General features: G+C 47.8%; 1 protein-coding gene across 1 annotated transcript in view; it reads right to left on the bottom strand.

Moving 5' to 3' along the window:
• The window catches only part of bcar3 (BCAR3 adaptor protein, NSP family member), a gene marked incomplete at its 3' end in the record, with an annotated part of 53,459 nt that overhangs the window by 41,550 nt on the left and 4,409 nt on the right, over nt 1-7,500 (bottom strand). The gene's annotated exons all lie outside the window — the stretch shown is intronic.

The raw sequence follows: 7,500 nt of genomic DNA, 5'->3' as shown, positions 1-7,500 counted from the left end.
CTGCAGTTAGGGTGGTGTGCACAGACCTCGGTAGCACCGCCCGCCCGCCAGCCTCCCTCCTCCTCCCCCCAGGCCCCTCTAGTCCTCCTCCTCCTCCTCCTCCTAACCTCAGCAGCTAATTTCACACAGCGTTACGAGCTCCGGGTTCAAAGCACTCGTCTCAGACATCTGCCCCTGTGCGTAATCCCCCCAGACGGAGAATGCCACCGAACGCAGCTGATCTCACCCCCACCCCAACACCACCCCTACCTCCACCCTGCCACCCCACCCCACCCCCGCCCCAACACCACCCCTACCCCCGCCCTGCGACCCCCGCCAGTGTGAGATGTCTGATAGATGTGCGCTGAGTAAACTGAGGAAAAACCTTTAAGCAGAGTGAAAGGTGGCAAGTCCTTCGCAATCACACAATCAAATGCTCCGAGGTGTGTGTGTGTGTGTGAGAGAGAGAGAGAGTGAGAGAGAGAGAGAGAGGGAGAGAGAGAGAAAGATAGAGAGAGCCTATATGAAAAGAGGCACAAAACAGTCACATCGCACTTAGAACTGTGCTGTTCCTACAGCTGTTAATTAGACATCAATGGCTATAAATCCTGCCTTTAACATCTGCAGTGCGTTACACTTTCTTGATCTCTTAGTTTTCACAAGTTTCCTTCAAGAGCGGAGCCCTAACAAACATCTCAATGCAGACGGATTAAAGTCAAGGGGAAATTAAATCCTTGAGTCCCACACACAAGATTTCCCACAAGGATTGGAGAGTGGGCTGTGGATGTGGTGAGGTACGTAGAGAGGGACTGAACACACGCAAACACGGGTAAACTCCTCACAGCGAGGTGAGCCCTTGCAACGGGCTGCGGTGCCGTTCCGTGCAAATCCAAACGAGAAAAATGTCAAACAAGCCTCAAATTATGTAAACTGTTCCGTGGCGGAAAAATAAGATTACGTGCTAAATATAACTCACCTAAGCACAGCGGAAGCAGCGGTGGTGACCCCAGAATGTGTGTGTGTGTCCCTCTCCGGAGATGTGTGTGTGTGTGTGTGTGTGTGTGTGAGTGTGTAAAGAGGTCGAAGAGGAATGCAAAAGATACAGCGGCCGGTAAAGCAAACGGCAGCGAGAGAGAGCCACGTCCAGTTGCGTGTCAGGGCGACCCACGCAAGCCGAGCCGAGCTGAGCCGTATGTGGGCCGGGTGTGGGCCGGGTGTGGGCCGGAAGCATGTCAGAGCGATCCACGCAAGCAGAGCCAAGCTGAGCCAAGCAGCTGCAGTCCAGAGTGCCACACTCAGCCTTTTCCCCGTTTAAGTCCCGGCTCCGCTCCGCTCCGCACCTCACTGCCACTACACCGACGCCAGCCAGCGCGGCTACTCATTGTGGCCCGGCGTGGTCCGCGGTCCACCCACTCCGTCCTTTCATCTCCGCCTCCCCGAAACAAACACAACAAACCCGTCTTTCTCTCTCTCTCTCTTTCATCCACAAAGGCTGGGGGGATGTGGTAGAAGAATAAAGCGAAATGTTTATCGCCGTTCACCACCTTGAGCTGGGGTGGGGGGAGGGTGGCAAGAGGGTGCCCAGAATTCAGGGTGCAGAGCAGGGGTGCGTCGCTACAGAGGGGGGCGCGTCAAGAGACTGGAAGCTTCAGAACTGGAAAGACCTTTTTTTAGTGTTTCAACTCTGGTTTCTTCAAACTCGTAACGCTTCAAAGCCCCACCACTGCGTAGGTGCCCGTAAAGTATAGACTGACAGGGGGGACGCGCAGGGCACCCCTGACCAGCACACATTCCAGGCTCCAACTGTCGGAGCGCTGGTGCCAAACCACCGCTGCATTGTGTCCCGGAAAAGTCATTTGTACTGGGTCTGACCGCCAACTTTCCCGAAACCCTTGGGTTGCCAAATTGGATCGCTAGCCACCAGGGGTACAGCAGGAGGGCAGACGGGGGCAGCTTTGGCTATAAGTGGGTTTGCAGAGTTTCCTGGACTCTCTGGACGTGACTGCGGCCTTCATGCAAAGCACTCAAGGACAACCTCAGCTCCAACCCACTGAACTCAAGGGACCAGTGGGGATCTGTGCAGACATCCGCAGGCCTTTGAACAACGGGAAAGATACACTGTGCACACTGGCTGACCACGCTCTAACGCTGGAATGTGCAAGTCAATATTATTTCCCACCTGTTCTTTGTTTGACACAAACACACACACAGACACAGACACAGACACAGACACACACACAGACACACACACACACACACACACACACACACACACAGACACACACACTCACACACACAGACTTAGAATTAGCAACCCTGCTAACTGGAATGGAGGCAGTGCTGATCTGGAATGGGTCTGCTAAATGAAGACTGGGTTTGGGCTGGGTGTGGGCCGGATGTGGGCCGGATGTGGCCTAGAAGCACGTCAGAGTCAGCTGATGATGTCATAGTCAGCTTATGATGTCACAGTGAGCTGATGGCTGGGAATGAGAGGTGAGAGAGAGACTCCAGCTGGTGGAAAGCAGGACAACAAGGCTAAGCGCGACAGGTTGGTGTAATGCACACACACACACACACACACTCACACTCATACACACTCACACTCACGCTCACGTTCACGCTCACGCTCACGCTCACACTCACACTCACACTCACACTCACACTCACACTCACACTCACACTCACACTCACACTCACACACACACTCACACTCACACTCACACTCACACTCACACTCACACTCACACTCACACACACACTCACACTCACACTCACACACACACACATGGAGATACAGACCAACTGACATACACACACAGTGAAGTCTAGAGGGAGGTAGAGACCAGTGAAACATACTCAGAGGAGAAGCCTAGTCAGAGGTTGACACAAGCACACGCACACACACACACACACACACACACACTCACACACAGATGAAACCTTGAAGGAGGACGAGGCCATCAGAAATGAATGTACACATAAATACAAGAGAGAGAAGAGACTTAGAGGGTGGGTACAGGCTGTTCTAATAAACATTCTTATTTACGTTCATTACGTACACTATTCTTCTTTATATATGTGTTACCGAGAGCTATGCAGACAAACACACACACACACACACACACACACCCTGTATGTGTTTCTGAGAGCTATGCAGACACACACACACACACACACACCCTGCATGTGTTTCTGAGAGCTATGCAGACACACACACACACACACCCTGTATGTGTTTCTGAGAGCTATGCAGACGGGACGGTGTGTTCTGTCTGCTGTTTGTTTGTGTGTTCTCAACAGAGGAGAGAGTGTTCAGGCTCACGCCTGGAGCCGCGGCGGATCAAACCGGGCTCTGGCATTAAACCCTTAAGCTTTAGCTACAGGAGAAGGAAATGGACTAACGCTTTTAACTGAAACTCTGAGGAATCCCATTATAGCCTGAACTATGCCGGCCTGAAGTGGCGCAATGCTTTCATTGGACCCAGTTTGTGCAACGCCCTTGGCTGGCGAGGCTTATCTCAGCTATTCTGAAAGCACCTTGGCACGTCCAGAACCAGAACTGCTTCAACAGCACTGCCAGGTCACCGAGAAACACTCACACTTGCCCAATTCAACAGAAACCCCCGGCCCCCGGGTTATTTTAATGAGGATTGGGTTCCTGCTAAGGTTGAGTGACCTTGCGGGACAGTGTTGTATGTAAACACACACATACAAACACGCAAATACATAAACAACCACGCAACAACGTAAATATGTACACATCAACACACGCACACACACACACACACACACACACACACACACACACACACACACACACACACACACACACACACACACACACACACACACACACACACACACACACACACACACACACACACACACACACACACACACACACACACACCGCTTTTATAAGGTTAGATAGAAAATGAAACTCCGCTCTCTCATCCCCCTCTGCCTTCTCATATCTTGACTATAGATATATAAATCTTATAAAACGCTTCACTGGTCCTCTCCACTGATCCTCCAGGTTGACTTGGACCTCAGTGTGAGCAGCTGGGTAACACCTGCTAGAACCCTGTTCTGACTGAACCCCTACAGTCCAATGGAAGAAGAATGAGTTAGATCACAACCTGTTCAGTTGAGAGCTCGCCTAAGCTGTTTTGAACACGCTTGCTGGCAGTAGATTCTGAAAACATGAAATGTTCAAGGAAAACATTTCTCTGTGACCCTTCTGTCCTCTGTTATCGCCAAAAGAAGTTACAACATGGTTCTGAAAACGTCTAACGAGACAGACACCCCAGACCGGCAGATATTTAGCTTGGCACCTCACACTGAGGGGAGGGGGCAGGCTCCTACTGTGGCCAAGTCTGGCGCAAGTCAGCCAGACACGCAAGCATCGCTCAGAGCATTCACACACACACACACACACACACACACACACACACACACACACACACACACACACACACACACACACACACACCCAGACACGCTAGCATCGCTCAGAGCATCTGAGGCGACTGAATTAGTTGCGTGAGGATTGTTATTTTGAGCCATTCCCTCACTTGCATTCTTCTGTTGATTATCAAAAGAGAACTCTCTTTCATAGCACCCATCCTCCATGTACCTTCATACCACACATTGATGGTGGAACTCTCCTCTCATCTGATAAATATAAACATATTTATCTATTTTCATTTTCATTTGTACTATTACTACGTATCTTGTCAACAGGCCAGTGGCACACACCCACACACACGCACACACACATACACACACGCACACGCACACACACACACACACACACACACACACACACACACACACACACACACACGGGGCTCACACACTCCCATCTATTTAATGAAGCAAACCTCTTTTTGGTGGCACACACACACACACACACACACACACACACACACACACACACGGGGCTCACACACTCCCATCTATTTAATGAAGCAAACCTCTTTTTGGTGGCACACACACGCACACACACACACACACACACACACACACACACACACACACACACACACACACACACACGGGGCTCACACACTCCCATCTATTTAATGAAGCAAACCTCTTTTTGGTGGCACACACACACACACACACACACACACACACACACACACACACACACACACACACACACACACACACACACACACACACAAAGACCCACCAGAGTGGCCACACCTCCTCCACCACCACCTCCACCTCCTCCTCCACCACCTCCTCCTCCACCACCACCACCACCACCACATCCACCACCTCCACCACCATCCAACCCGGCTCACCACCACATCCCCCACCACCTCCTCCGCTGTACTTTACTTTTAGTTATTCATCAGACGCTTCCTGCTTACTGTGTGTTATTTGTTTTGCTGTACTTTACTTTGACTTATTCATCAGATACTTCCCGTTAACTGTTTATTATTTGTTCCGCGTGGCCCTGTGGTCCTCCACTCCAGTCTCGTTCACCTGTATGTATGATACACGCATGTGCGACAATTAACCGCTGACTTGACTTTCTTTCAAAGCCAGCCACGGCACGTTTCCATATACATTGTTATCAGCGTGATCTCTCTTAGTATTTAGCAATCTGACTCTGTTTTCTCATTCCCTTCCTCGTTCTATCTGTTTCATGTTCTACTCCCCCCTCCTCTTTACATTCTATCTATCTATCTATGTATCTCTCTACTATCTATCTATCTATCTATCTATCTCTCTACTATCTATCTATCTATCTATCTATGTATCTATGTATCTATGTATCTCTCAACTATCTATCTATCTATCTATCTATCTATCTATCTATCTATGTATCTCTCAACTATCTATCTATCTATCTATGTATCTATGTATCTCTCTACTATCTATCTATCTATCTATCTCTCTACTATCTATCTATCTATCTATGTATCTATGTATCTCTCAACTATCTATCTATGTATCTATGTATCTCTCAACTATCTACAGTGCCACTTGAAAGTATGTGAACCCCTTGAGGACTTAAGCGTTTTCTGTTGTTTTACCATGATTTTTCATTTTTTTATCACCAATTTTCCATAGATGAAATGTCAGGTTTATATTTATCATTTGCATGTACTTGTTTAGAGGAAATTGTTTGAGAAGCTGAAAAACTACATGAAACATGGAATTAGTCCATTTCAAAAGTAAGTGAACCCCCGGCTGAATTGATAAAGTCAAGCAGGTAACAGATTCAGTGAAACTTATTTGGGTGAATAATTAGTCAATTGAGCAAACCGATCATCTGAGACATCCTTAGGGAAAGGTTTGGGCCATACAGATTAAAAGAGAGAGGAAACCAACCAAACTACTGTAGTGCCAAGGGGTACCCACACAGATCAACAATGCCGAGAGGAAACTAGATATCCGAGAACATCAGGAAGAAGGTACTGACAGCCCATCAGTCTTGGGAAAGCTATAAGACCATCTCCAAAAGATTCCAGCTCCATCCATCCATCCAAGACAAATAATTTTGAAATGGAGGGTATTCAACATGACCGCATCTCTGCCTAGAAGTGGACGCCCATCAAGACCATCACCAAGAAGCACCAGAAGAAGAATAAATCAGGTAAAAGTCAACCCACACATCACCTCTAAAGAGTTTCGGACCTCTCTGGCAGCATCTGGGGTAAATGTACATGGGTCTACAATCAGACGAAAATTGTTGGTTTTGATCGTGACAAAATAATTCTATCTCGGACTCATCTGTTTAAAGAAGGGACTTCCAGAAGGCCTTTGGTTTATCCAAGTGCTCTCGGGCAAAGTTGAAACGGGCAGTTTTGTTCTTTCTTCAGAGCAGAGGCTTCCTTCTAGCAACCCGATCATGAATGTCATGTCTATTCAATTTTCGTCTGATTGTAGACCCATGTACATTTACCCCAGATGCTGCCAGAGAGGTCTGAAACTCTTTAGAGGTGATGTGTGGGTTGACTTTTACCTGATTTATTCTTTTTCTGGTGCTTCTTGGTGATGGTCTTGATGGGCGTCCACTTCTAGGCAGAGATGCGGTCATGTTGAATGCCCTCCATTTCTAAATTATTTGTCTTGGATGGATGGATGGAGCTGGAATCTTTTGGAGATGGTCTTATAGCTTTCCCAAGACTGATGGGCTGTCAGAACCTTCTTCCTGATGTTCTCGGATATCTCGTTTCCTTTCGGCATTGTTGATCTGTGTGGGTACACCTTGGCACTACAGTAGTTTGGTTGGTTTCCTCCCTCTTTTAATCTGTGTTGCCCAAACCTTTCCCTAAGGATGTCTCAGATGATCGGTTTGCTTAATTGACTTATTAAGCACCCAAAAAAGTTTCACTGAATCTGTTACCTGCTTGACTTTACAAATTCAGCTGGGGGTTCACTTACTTTTGAAATGGACTAATTCCATGTTTCATGTAGTCTTTTGGCTACTCAAACAATTCCCTCTAAAAAAAGTACATGCAAATGATAAACATAAACCTGACATTCCTTCTATGGAAAATT

This window comes from Sprattus sprattus (assembly GCF_963457725.1).
Source record: "Sprattus sprattus genome assembly, chromosome: 3".
Taxonomy (NCBI): domain Eukaryota; kingdom Metazoa; phylum Chordata; class Actinopteri; order Clupeiformes; family Clupeidae; genus Sprattus; species Sprattus sprattus.
This window is presented reverse-complemented; position numbering and strand designations above follow the sequence as displayed.